Consider the following 13,838-nt stretch of genomic DNA (forward strand, 5'->3'; position numbering starts at 1 on the left):
GGGTCTTTTTGAGATAGTAGATATAGGACCAATGCACAGTATAAAATGAATAAAATTTATAAAATTCATAAAACTTTATAAAAATCTTTAAAAAATTGTTTAATAAAAATTAGATATTTTCGTGTAATGCTGTGGGATCTAATGTATATTGATTTTTTATGTTATGTTTTATATAGTGTCCTCTATGGCTCACCGGCTCCTTGTCCTTCTTATTGGTATGAGTAGCATATATTTATCTGATAGTATATACTACCTGAATTTTGAGATTGCTCCTTACCTGTACATTTACTATTTAGATTAACTGTGGGGACAAATAGTGGGATATGCAGTTTTGGTTGCCAAGCGATCAGCCTACGCTGGCATCACTGCCCTCGGGTGTCGCTGTAAGTATAACCCTTTTAATGAATAGGTGGTTCCCTTCCGGTATTATTAAGATAAAATGTAAACTGATTTGAGTTTGTATTCTTTGACAGTGTTGAATGGTTGCTAAGCGACCAGCAGGGGATGTGACCCTTGTGGTCATGTGACACCGAATAGGAGTGAGATTTAGTCTGCTCCTACGGACCCGCCCGGCGGTTGCCTAGCAGCCAATCGCGGCACGTCACTTCCGGTGTCACGTGTTGCGGTTCACCGGATACAGGAAGTATCTGTTGTGTTCCCTGTGAGAAGTGTAGCTCTGTGATGTGAGGTGGCTGCATATTTACAATTATGATGTGCAGGTATTGGAGATGCACTAATAGGTATGTGATATATAATGTAGTGGTCTAACAAATTTAATTGCAATGATTGAGTGACTATTACGATCTGGATGATGGGTCTTGTGGCCCCGCCCATTTAGTGACGTCATTATGACGCTTTTGGCGCGCTTTTTTGAATTTGAGGGTATTTAATGAGCCAGTGAGGCATGGTCAGATATGCAGCTGATGATTTGGGGTTTTGGATGAGACAGCTTTCGTTATACCTGTTAATACTCTCCTGATGATGGTCTGTGTGGGACCGAAAACGTTTGAGATACCTTTATTATGCTGCAAGGTGCAGCTGAATTACGCTGTCAGTAAAATAAATTTGGTGCATATTTAAGGACTAAGACTGGTGAGTGCTCCATTTTCTGGTTTATATATATATATACAGTATATATATATATATATATATATCTATCCCAAGATTGCCCCGTCACTCCTCTAAAGCAGCTAGCTGTGGTGCCCTTCCTTGTGGACCGGCAGGCCCACCAATGTAGAACCAAAGAAATCAGGTGGCACTCACAGACTTAAGGCTTGTAGTGAAAACAAACTTCACTCCGTGAAGAAATTTATTGTGAAACAGGTAACGTTTCGGGGACGTATCCCCTTCCGAGGGAAGGGGATACGTCCCCGAAACGTTACCTGTTTCACAATAAATTTCTTCACGGAGTGAAGTTTGTTTTCACTACAAGCCTTAAGTCTGTGAGTGCCACCTGATTTCTTTGGTTTTATATATATATATATATATATATATATATATATAGGGATGTAGTTATGTGACCAGCTGGCGATCACAATAGCTCCCTTTACATCCCGCCCCATCACAGTCCCGAAGGTCGGCATGCTGACCAGCAGGGACTATTCCCACTCATGGGTGTCCACAACACCCATAGAGTGGGAATCTGAGGTCGCTACTGAGCATGGTTTGCACAGCATGGTGTGCGCAGCGAGCCTGCAAGGGGCTTGTTACGCTCGCTCCACCCCTGCTGCTGCCGGGATACCAGCGGAGGTATGCTGACCACTGGTCATGCACACCACACCCATATATATATATATATATATATATATATATATACACACAGATGTGTCCCGCTACATTGTAATAGATGCGCACAGCATCTATTCCCTGACAGAGAGGGACAGGAGGCATGGCCAGCAGCTCACTGAGTGCTGTCCATGCCCCCATAGTAACAAAGCACCCCCCTGTCCACGGCCCCTAACCACAAGATCACGCCGCCAATTTCGGGTGCGCACCTCCGATACGCGTTATTGTCCCTCCTCCATTGTCACAAAAGTTAGGAGGTATGGTTACAGTAATGCTAGGCTTACCATAATCATGAATTTCACAGGTTCTGTGGCTGGCTGTCTCCTAGCCTGCAAATTATCTGGTTTTAATCAGCCACAGAACATGTGCAATTTATTAGCATCCGTGTTTAAAGGGATAATGTGGTAAGCCTAAGTAATGCTGAATGTTTTGGACTTTCAGGAAAGCTTATAGCCTGTCAAGCCCATAAGAACGCTGCTCTTTTTAACATGTAATTTATCTCTTCTAAAGTGCAGTAGTTGCTTCAAACCAATTTTGCTTAAATAATGTATAGGTACAACCATTAGCTCTATCAAATGAGCTAACCTTATACTTAGGTAATGGACTACTTTAAGACTTTTCTCTGTTTCTTAAAGGCACTGTGCAAATGGACAAACTGTAGTTTCTTTTTTGTCTCTAGCACATAATTTCTATCCATCACACAGCTGGTGTATGAAAAGGAACCAATGTTTATGTCTTTATTTAGCACTGAGTCAGGTGGAGTGAGAACCATTATATCAAAAAAACCCATCAGGTGGTAAAAGTTACCGAGTGTATTAATACCATGTTCTCTGCTCAATTGGGGAAGAAAAATCTATTAAAATCAAGTTTTATTGTAGTATTCTAGGTGGCTGAAAAGCTCTTAGATGGAATTAACTAGCAGTCCAAAGTGGTAACCGACATCAACAGAGACTTGTTAAAGGCATTTTAATGCTGTTGTGTGACATGTTGATGGGGAGAACATAGAGTGAGAGAAAATCAAGGCAGTAGGATAGGTAAAGACTGACACGAGCAATTTGCTGTAGACAAGTTGGGTCCAATTTAGCATGCATTGCTTTTTTCTTCTTTTCTGGAGCTACAAGTAATTACTATGTTTTACTGTCTATATTTTCTGTGCTACACTATCGGCTTTCTTTTGTATTTTTATGTGTCAACGTCAAACAAGCTTAGTTCTTGCAATGTACTGGAAGCCTTCAAGCTGAGGATGAGGGGATGCAGATAATCTGCTCACCTGTCTTCTGTGCTGTGCTTTTGTTTCATAACAACATTGTACTGTAGAACACAACCATTTGTTTGCATGCACAAAAACTTAAACCTTCACTAATGTTCACAGTATACTTATAGCAAAAGGGCAGGTTTTAAGTGAATTAATGTGTCACTGAGGACTTTATGCCTCTGGTCCTTCTCACCTATCTCTCACTATAAACAATATATGTACAGTATTATTTTGTTTCTGTGCTACTACGTAATTATCATGGTAATTTCAGTGTCAGAAAACAGGAGAAAATGAAATAGACCCAATGCAGATTTAATTAGCCTGGCCAAATGTATCGGCCCACCACAAAGCTAAGCCATATTTGCAATATCTACAGTATAGAATAATTGAGACTGGAATATCCTGAGACAAGCACGTTCCAGTCCTCTACACTCTTGGCCATTGACTCTCACTGCTGTGATGGAGAGGGACCAGACCAGCACAGGGAGGTGTTACAGTAATAATTTGGGCCTTTGTTTGTTCCTACAGTATTATTAGCCTCAATAACATTAATTTCCAGTCAGTTCCAGACAGTTTTAACCACCTCACACCTCACTATATTGTTTTTATCCAGTTTACGCCAAAGGCTAAAGCGAGCTAGTTACTAAGTGACAGAGCAGAAGCACAATCATATGACAGTCTATAGAAAATCTATGAAACCTTGCCCTACAGCAGTGACATATAATAATATAGACCACATTCAAATTACAGAATATCATGTTTCACTAATTTTGCTTGTCCAAATAGACAATTAATTATAGTAATCAGTTACCATACATATATATTCTGTCTGGCTTAGAAACATCATTACCCCTGAGAAAGTCAGAAGGTTATGACATGGTCCTCCCTAGACAAAATGCTTTGGGTATTGCGGTGGCACGCCATATTAAGATAAACTTTCATCTTTCTAAAACAATGTACGGGTAATCACTTTTGTCCCTGTGTTCTATGTTTTAAACTGTATTACACTATGACTTGTGTCTGCCAGAAAGTGAGATACAACCTAGGCTTTAAACCTGGGATCGAGCACAGTGGCCAAAATTTAGTGATCTAATTTCAACTGCTAACCACCCTTGAATCCTGGAAAAACAAATGAAGGGCTCCATCCACAAGTCCCACATACTTGGCGGAATCGCTCCGTCTTAGCTCCTCCTTCAATTTCTCCAGCTGCTTCTGCAAAGGCCTGATGAGGGGAATGACCTGACTCAAGCTGGCAGTGTCTGAACTGACGTCACGTGTGACAAGTTCGAAGGGTTGCAGAACCTTGCACAAGACGGAAATCATTCTCCACTGCGCTTGAGTAAGGTGCATTCCCCCTCCTTGGCCTATATCATAGGTGGATGTATAGGCAGAATGGCCTTTTGCTGCTCCTCCATCCTCTGAAGCATATAGAGGGTTTAATTCCACCTCGTTACCACCTCTTGCTTCAGGTGATGGCATGGCAGGTTCAGGAGTGTTTGCTGGTGCTCCAGTCGTCGGCATACAGTCGCTGAATGTTGAAAGTGGCCCACAATTTTTTGGGCCACTGACAGCATCTCCTGCATGCCTGTCATTTTTCAAATAATTCTGCACCACCAAATTAATTTTATGTGCAATTCCAGTAATCGCTTGCCTAGTGAAGTAGAATCTAGATGGGATTTGGTACCAGGGACACAGTATGTCCATCAACTGTCTAAATCCCACTCCACTAATTGCGTATACCGGACGCATGTCTAACACCAGCATAGTTGTTATGGCCTCAGTAATCCTCTTTGCAGCAGGGTGACTGCTGTCATATTTCATCTTCCTCACAAAGGACTATCAGACAGTCAATTGCTCAGTTTAAGTAGTACAAGTGGTCTTCCGACTTCCTCTGTGGGATGACAATCGACTCCCAGCAGCAACAACAGCAGAAGCAGTAGGCATATTACTCAAGGATCCTCCGAAGGAATCCTGGATAGGAGAGGCCTTGTCAGTCACGCCAGTGACATGGCCTGCAGGACTACATACGTTCCTGACTTTGGATGAAATTGATGTGGAGGGAGTTGGTGGTGTGGATTGCAGGAGCTTGGGTACAATAGGAAGAAGGGCTTTAGGTGTCAGTGGACTGCTTAAACTATTACCCAATGTTTCTGAATCTGACAATGAATTATGATAAATGCGCTGCAGGTGACATATAAGGGGTGATGTTCCTAGGTGGTTAACATTCTTACCCCTTACTTATTACAGATTGACAAAGGCAACTCATGGCTTGACACCTGTTGTCTGGATTTGTGAAGAAATAATTCCACACCAAAGAGGTGGCTTTTTTGGCTTTTTGCCCTGGCATGACAATGGGCTTTTTCATTTCATGAACAACAACTGTCTCCACTGGTGCCTTAGTCAATTAAACCACATCACCATCAGAATCCTCATCGTCAACTTCCTCCTCAGCGCCAGCTACACCAATATCCTCCTCATCCTGGTGTACTTCTACAGTGACATCCTCAAACTCAATATCAGCAACTGGATGTGGGTGCTCCTCCCAGCACTTGCAGGAGGCATGCAAATGGTAACAGGAGACTCCTCTTCCCATACAGTCTTGGGAAGGTCAGGCCTAGACATCGCAACCGCGGACATACTCGGACTCTCCTTGGGGATTTCTGATATCTCTGAACACACAGATGTCTTTTCCTGTGCTTTAACAAGCTTATTTTTATTTTATTTTTTGAGAGGGAGGAGGGCTTCCATCCTCATGATAAGCTGAACCACCAGTCATAAACATAGGCCACGGCTTTAGCCATTCCTTGCCACTTCGTGTCGTGAATGGCATAATTGCCAATTTTACGTTTATCATCAGATAATTTCTTTTTTTTTCTGATTATCAATTTTTGCTTCTTGGATTTTACATGCCCTCTATGACTATGGGCATCGGCCTTAGAAAATGACGTTGATGGAATTGCATTGTCAATGTCATGACTGGTGGCAGCAGCAGCTTCAGCACTAGTACTAGGAACTGGAAGTGGTTCCGGATCTTTCATTTTTTTCCCCTCCAAATTGTTGTTCTCCATTTAACAGGACAGCATCCCTTTATTATTACAGCACACAGAATAGTTCCCCTTTATTTTCACAGCACCCCTTTATTTTTACAGCATACAAGACAGGGCCAGCACCCCTGTATTTGAACAACACCCCTGTAATTTTACAGTATTCAAAACAGGGCCAGTGTCATTTGATTTTAACAACAGCACCCCTGTATTTGGGCCAGTGTACTTTTATTTTAACAACAGTACCCCTGTATTTTTACAACATACAGGACAGGTCCTGCACCCCTGTACTTGAACTACACCCCAGTAATTTACAGTATACAATACAGGGCCAGTGTAATTCTATTGTAACTACAGCACCCCTGGATTTGGGCCAGTATACTTTTATTTTAACAACAGCACCCCTGTATTTTTACAGCATACAGGACAGGACCAGTGTACATTTGTTTTCACTGCACCCCTGAATATTTACAGAATACAAGACAGAACCAGTGTACATTTATTTTCACTGCACTCCTGAATTTTTACAGCATACAAAACAGGGCCAGTGTACATTTCTTTTCACTGCACCCCTGAATTGTTACAGCATACAAGACAGGGCCAGCACCTCTGTAAGTTCACAGCATACAGGAGGACAGTTTTCCTGTACAGCACAGTGACAGCCAGGACAGCAACACCTATATACAGCTGCAGCACCCCTATATGCACATGACTTCATTGAAGCCAGGACAGCACCCCTGACAGCACAGGTACACCACAGTGACAAGACAGCACCCCTAGAGAGCACACACTGATCCCACCCAAAGGCACCACCCACAGAGAGACAGAGGTCTGTCTCCCTCACACTCCAAGCCCAGAGTGAATATGGCGCCGATGCGTGGCTCTTGTTATGAAATCCAAAACCTGCAAGAATCTGACAGCAGGATGATGACTTTTTGCTTCGTTATGGGATCCGAGTCTGGCAGGAAGTCTCGAGTCAGGCTCGGATCCCAGCTTGGATTGTGAAGTTTGGGAGGGTTTGGTTCTCTGAGACCCTAATTTGCTCATCTCTGGTTACTAAGTGAGCAGCAGCACAAACATACAACTGTTTTTAGCAAATCTTTGAAACCTTGCCACAGAACAGTGACAGAAAAGTTGTGTGAGATGGAATTGTTCTTGGGCTCTCCCATCCACTTTTATGTTGAAAAGGACATGCACAGCTTAACAAACCAAGCACTTCAGTGACAGGAACTGCTACTTTTGTGGATGAAGTGCTTGATTTGTTTGGGACACACAAAACAATTGTTTGAAAGGTCTACCTCTGATCAATAATGAATGATGAGGATGTTGATGAGGGTGTTAAGTACATTTTAATCTTGTAAAAAAATCATGAACTCGCTGCAAATGACATAACATGGAGGAGGTGCCTAGATGACTTGCATCCCTACCACTACTAACTTTAGCCTACAAATTGAGTAGATGTCTTCATAAACATTGTAAGGCTTTGGGTACAAATAATTTCACACCCAAGAGGTGGAATTTTGGTTTAATGCCCAGGCATCACGATGGTTTTGTTTTTATTATGGGCAATAACTAAAGACCCTAGTGGTTAACTTACTGTACACAAACAACATTATCAACATCCTAATCATCAGTGTCAGATTGTAGTAGTACACATATATCGCCCTCATCCTGGTCTAATTGACACCTGGTAACATGCACTAATTAATTTAATAAATAATAATAAAAAACTAATTATTTACAAACCATATTTATCTTTAATGAAATGGGTCTGTTTCCTGTATAATTTTATTCTGTTTTTATCTATATTGTCATTGATTAGTCTAATTATTTTTCCTGGTTTCAATTAGACACCATATTAAATAGGGTATATAAACCCCATTTGTACCAGCACTCTATATCTTTGTAAAAGCTGCAAGCTGAGTGCAGTTAAATGCATCAGGTGGCATTTATATTACAGTCAGGAACACAGGAGTAGAGGGCCGGACCATCCCCTGAATATTTAAAGCCAGTGACCAAGCCTTGGAGAGGAATCCACCAGTCATCTGCTAAACAGGAGGACCATCTGTACCATATTGCATGAGGAGCTCATCCAACAAGGATAGTGGAGCACACTTTCCTCTAACGGTGAACTGTCTACAACCCACTGCACTCCCACTCCTATATAAGAAGTAGAGATGAGCGGGTTCGGTTCTCAGAGAACCGAACCCTACCGGACTTTGCCTTCCGAGCCCGGATCTGAGTCAGGCTCGGGTTTTCCCACCTGACTCAGAAACTTGAACGAGGCAAAACGTCATCTTCCCGCTGTAGGATTCTTGCGGGATTTGGATTCCATATAAGGAGCCGCGCGTCGCTGTCATTTTCACTCCAGTCTTGGAGAGTGTATTGAGAGGACGTGTCCTCAGTGTCTGTGTGGGGGTGGGAAAGTTGGGTGGCGAGTCTTGTGCTTTGTTGTGCTGTCCAGTCCAGTGTAGTCAGTGTATTATGCTGCATCAGTCCAGCCAGTCACAGTGTTGGTGTCCTCCACTGCTATATGTACTAATAACAACAACAACAACAACCACAAGTCCCATACAGTGTTGTTGTGTTGTGCTGCATCAGACCAGTGGTAGTGTCCTGGCCATCAGCCATCAGTCATTCCTGTGCCGCATATTTTGTTATATAACTCCAGAAACATAATGGAGAACAAAAATTTGGAGGATAAAATAGGGAAAGATCAAGAACCACTTCCTCCTAGTGCTGAAGCTGCTGCTACTAGCCATGACATAGACAATGAAATGCCATCAACGTCGTATGCCAAGGCCGATGCCCAATGTGATAGTAGAGGGCATGTAAAATCCAAAAAGCCAAAGTTCAGTAAAAAGAACCAAAAAAAGAAATTTAAATGGTCTGAGGAGAAAGGTAAACTTGCCAATATGCCATTTATGACAAGGAGTGGCAAGGAACGGCTGAGGCCCTGGCCTATGTTCATGGCTAGTGGTTCAGCTTCACATGACGATGGAAGCCCTCAACCTCCCACTAGAAAAATTAAAAGAGTTAAGCTGGAAAGAACACAGAAAAGAACTGTTCGTTCTGAGATGGTATCACAAATCCCCAAGGAGAGTCCAAGTGTGTCGGCAGTTGTGATGCCTGACCTTCCCAACACTGGACGGGAAGAGGTGGCTCCTTCCACCATTTGCAAGTCCCCTGCAAGTGCTGGAAGGAGCACCCACAATCCAGTTCCTGATATTGAAATTGAAGATGTCACTTCTGAAGTACACCAGGATGAGGATATGGGTGTTGCTGGTGCTGAGGAGGAAGTTGACTAATAGGATTCTGATGGTGATGTGGTTTGTTTAAGTCAGGCACCAAGGGAGACACCTGTTGTCCATGGGATGAAGAAGCCCATTGTGATGCCAGGGCAAACTACCAAAAAAGCCACCTCTTTGGTGTGGAATTATTTCTCCACAAATCCAGACAACAGGTGTCAAGCCATCTGTTGCCTCTGTCAATCTGTAATAAGTAGGGGTAAGGATGTTAACCACCTAGGAACATCCTCCCTTTTAAGTCACCTGCAGCGCATTCATCATAAGTCAGTGTCACGTTGTGAAACTTTGGGTTAGAGCGTAAGCAGTCCACTGACACCTAAATCCCTTTTTCCTCCTGTACCCAAGCTCCTGCAAGCCACACCACCGACTCCCTCACATCAACTTCCTCCTCAGTCAGGAACATCAGTAGTCCTGCAGGCTATGTCACTGTCAAGACTGAGGAGTCCTCTCTTATCCGGGATTCCGCCGGAGGATCCTTGAGTGGTACGCCTGCTGTTGCTGCCACCGCTGCTGCTGTTGTTGCTGCTGGGAGTTGATCGTCATCCCAGTAGGGAAGTTGGAAGACCACTTATACTACTTCCAGTAAGCAATTGACTGTCCAACATGAGGCCTTTGACAGCTATGTTGTTGTCAGACGTGCATCCGGTATCCGCCATCAGTTCAGTGGGACTTAGAGAATTGTTTGAGGTACTGCATCCCCGGTATGAAATCCCATCTAGGTTCCTCTTCTCTAGGCAGGCGATACAGAGAATGTACACAGACGTCAGTAAAAGAGTAACCAGTGTCCTACAAAATGCGGTTGTATCCAGTGTCCACTTAACCGCGGACATGTGGACAAGTGGAACAGGGCAGACTAAGGACTATATGACTGTGACAGCCCACTGGGTAGATGTATTGCCTCCCGCAACAACAACAATAGCAGCAGCACCAGTAGCAGCATCTCGCAAACGCCAACTCGTTCCTAGCAGGCTACTCTATGTATCACCGCTCTCAGTAAGAGTCACAAGGCTGACAACCTCTTACGGACACTGAGGAACATCATTGCAGAATGGCTTACCCCATTGGACTCTCCTGGGGATTTGTGATATCGGACAATGCCACCAATATTGTGTGTGCATTACATCTGGGCAAATTCCAGCATGTTTTGCACATACAATTAATTTGCTGGTGCAGATTTTTTTTTTAAATGACAGGTGTCCAGGCGATGCTGTTGGTGGCCCAAAAAATTGCAGGCCACTTTCGGCATTCTGCCACTGTGTGCCGAAGACTGGAGTGCCAGCAAACACTCCTGAACCTGGCCTGCCATCAACTGAAGCAAGAGGTGGTAACGAGGTGGAATTCAACACTCTATATGCTTCAGAGGATGGAGGAGCAGCAAAAGGCCATTCTGCCTATACATCCACCTACGATATAGGCAAAAGAGGGGTAATGCACCTGACTCAAGTGCAGTGGAGAATGATTTCTGTCTTGTGCAAGGTTCTCCAACCTTTCGAACTTGCCACACGTGAAGTCAGTTCAGACACTGCCAGCTTGAGTCAGGTCATTCCCCTCATCAGGCTTTTGCAGAAGCAGCTGGAGAAATTGGCTTTGCCAGGATTCAAGGCTGGTCAATCTGTTGAAATCAGAGCACTATATTTTGGCCACCGAGCTTGATCCTAGGTTTAAAGCCTACATTCTATCTCTCATTCCAGCAGACACAAGTGTGCAGACGTGCAAAGACCTGCTGGTTAGTAAATTGTCAACTCAAGTGGAATGTGACCTGTCAACAGCTCGTCCTTCAGTTTTTCCCACCACTGGGGCTGCAAGGAAGAGTATAAGATTTCCTAGCCACCCGCTGGCGGTGATGCAGGGCAGTCAGGAGCAAAAGCTGACATCTGGTCCAGACTGAAGGACCTGCCAATGGTTACTGACATGTCTGCTGTCACTGTATATGATTCTGTCACCATTGAAAGAATGGTGGAGGATTATATGAGTGACAGCATCCAAGTAGGCATGTCAGACAGTCCATATGTATACTAGAAGGAAAAAGAGGCAATTTTGATGCCCTTGCACACACTGGCTTTATTTTACCTAAGTTGCCCCCCCTCCAGTGTGTACTCTGAAAGAGTGTTTAGTGCAGCCGGTAACCTTGTCAGCGATCGGCGTAGGAGGTTACTTCCACTAAATGTGGAGAAGATGATGTTCATCAAAATGAATTATAATCAATTCCTCCGTGGAGACATTTACCAGCAATTGCCTCCAGAAAGTACACAGGGACCTGTGATGGCGAATTCCAGTGGGGACGAATTAATAATCTGTGAGGAGGAGGATGTACACAATGAAAGGGGTGAGGAATCGGAGGATGAGGATGAGGTCGACATCTTGCCTCTGTAGAGCCAGTTTGTGCAAGGAAAGATTGAATGCTTCTTTTTTGTTTGGTGGGGACCCAATCATACCAGTCATTTCCGCCACAGTGGTGTGGCAGACCCTGATGCTGAAATGATTGGTTTGTTAAAGTGTGCATGTCCTGTTTATACAACATAAGGGTGGGTGGGAGGGCCCAATGACAATTCCATCTTGCACCTCTTTTTCTTCTTTGCATCATGTGCTGTTTGGGGACTAGTTTTTTTAAGTGCCATCCTGTCTGTAACTGCAGTGCCACTCCTAGATGGGCCAAGTGTTTGTGCCACACACTTGTGTCGCTTAGCTTGGCCATCCAGCTACCTCATTGCACCTCTTTTTCTTCTTTGCATCATATGCTGTTTGGGGACTAGTTTTTAAATCTGCCATCCTGTCTGCCACTGCAATGCCACTCCTAGATGGGCAAGGTGTTTGTGCCGCACACTTGTGCAGCTTAGCTTAGTCATACAGCCACCTCAGTGCAACTTTTAGGCCTAAAAACAATATTGTGAGGTGTGAGGTGTTCAGAATAGACTGGAAATGAGTGGACATGAGTGTTATTGAGGTTAATAATACCATAGGAGCAAATTTACCCCTAAATTCTGTGATTTTAGCTGTTTTTATGTTTTTTTCAAAAATCATCTAGATCCAAAACCAAAACACAAAAGGGTGGTTTTGGCAAAACCAAGCCAAAACCAAAACACAAAAGTGGAATTAGAACCAAAACACAAAACACAAAAAGTGCCTGCCGCACATCTCTAATTAGAATATGGTTGCTTTGACAAGTTCTTTTGACACAGGGGAATATCACTGGAACGGACTCCTTCAACCACACAATATTCAGTTCCTGACATACCCACTGGGTAACAATATCCTATGATATGTGTATGAATTCAAACTTTTAACAATATGTGATATGCATGCTATTTAATGCTTTATTATATTTTTTATATAAACATTTTTGCAATAATAAATTGTACAATTACAGTAATTTAAATCGTTATTGGACATTGTGTATTCTATTGTTGCATCCTAGCACAGCCTTCTTCTTGTTTTTTTGTTGTTCCATGTATATTGCAGGAGTGTTATGCTTTAGGGAAAAAGGGAAGGGATTACTGTTGCACAGGAAACAATGTTTCTATATTGTAGTTATTTATTTTAGCATTGAAAACCCCTAATATCAATAATTTAATTTATTCAATATCCATTGTTGAGAGTGCTACCACAGATCTTATACATTGAGAGAAAACATGAAGAAAGGAAGAAAAGCGATCTGTTTCCGGTGTACTATATGATTAAAACATAACTTTAATTTAATTATTGAGATAAAAAATGTTTCATCTGACATCTTCCAGATGATTCGTATGCGATATATCTTAAAAGACATATAGAAAAATGGTGCAAGAATTAACAACACTGTGAATAGTAAAGAAAAAGAATAAGTGTTATAATAAATTTGTTAAAAAAACGCTGGGCATCTTTTATTGTGTCTACTCTCTCTGCAACAGCATGTTCATGTAAATCACTGATACATATTATCACATTCCTGATAGTGTTGCAATTTTGTTCCAAATATGATACAAGTGTTACTCTTAGTTTATCCAGAATTTCTGGCACATTGCCCAGAATAGTAACTGTATTGTGTATATTGTAGGCTACTAGACAGTCCCTCATTTGGGGGTAATATAATAAATTGATTTGACTCTGTGTAAAGAGGTGCATTACAATCAATGAATCTTATACATTCTCATTACTCTCAAGGCTATAGTATTGTCGGTTAACACCTATCATACACTAATTAGTAGAAGGACAGAGTCTATTCTGATAGGAGGAATTAAGTCCCATCCAAATTCATAGGACATTCATGTTCTTTAATCATCTCTCACATATATGGGGAGATTCAAATGTTTGAAAAGTCAGTTGGGAGTCTGTTTTTTCCTATCTAGTAGACAGGAAAAAACAGACACCCAACCGACTTTTCAAACATTTGAATCTCCTCCATAGTGTCAGATGTATTCGTAGCGAGAGATTATTTCCAGACTTAACTGTATTTGTTCATCTCTCACA

This window comes from Pseudophryne corroboree, chromosome 6 (assembly GCF_028390025.1).
Source record: "Pseudophryne corroboree isolate aPseCor3 chromosome 6, aPseCor3.hap2, whole genome shotgun sequence".
Lineage (NCBI taxonomy): Eukaryota > Metazoa > Chordata > Amphibia > Anura > Myobatrachidae > Pseudophryne > Pseudophryne corroboree.